Genomic DNA, 751 nt, shown 5'->3' with positions numbered 1-751 from the left:
CAATTTCCAAGATTCCTTGTTGAGGCATGGCATAACCATGAGGCAGATTACCAGCTCTTTGACAACTGTCACAGTTACGTACAAACTCTCTAGAATCTTTATAGAGTGTGGGCCAATAGAAGCTACATTGGAGGACCTTGGTGGCTGTTCGCTCACCTCCGAAATGGCCTCCAAGCACTGCACCAATGGCGTGATCACTGGCATCACACATTAGCTCAAATGGTAGTGTCCAGTCTGGTGCAGAAATAACTGGTGCGGTGACCAGCTTAGCTTTCAGCATTTCAAACGCCTGCAGGCACTCTGTGTCAAACACAAATGGCGTGTCAGCAGCTAGCAGATTGCTTAGAGGTTTTGCGATTTTTGAGAAATCCTTTATAAACCTCCTATAGAATCCTGCATGCCCCAGAAAGCTTCTGATTGCCTTAACATTGGCAGGTGGTGGTAATTTTTCAATTACCTCTATTTTTGCTTGATCCACCTCTATTCCCTTGTTTGAGATTTTATGCCCAAGAACAATTCCTTCAGTTGCCATGAAGTGACACTTTTCCAAGTTTAAAACTAGGTTAGTCTCTTGGCATCTTTTCAGAACAAGTTTCAGGTGATCAAGATAGGAGCTGAATGAGTCTCCATATACTGAGAAGTCATCCATGAAGACTTCCAGAAATTTTTCCACCATATCAGAGAAAAGAGAGAGCATGCATCTCTGGAAGGTTGAAGGCGCATTACATAGCCCAAATGGCATCCTTCTGTA

Source organism: Arachis ipaensis, chromosome B08 (assembly GCF_000816755.2).
Source record: "Arachis ipaensis cultivar K30076 chromosome B08, Araip1.1, whole genome shotgun sequence".
NCBI classification, from domain to species: Eukaryota; Viridiplantae; Streptophyta; class Magnoliopsida; order Fabales; family Fabaceae; genus Arachis; species Arachis ipaensis.
The sequence above is the reverse complement of the archived record's forward strand: the minus strand, read 5'-3'. Positions refer to the sequence as shown.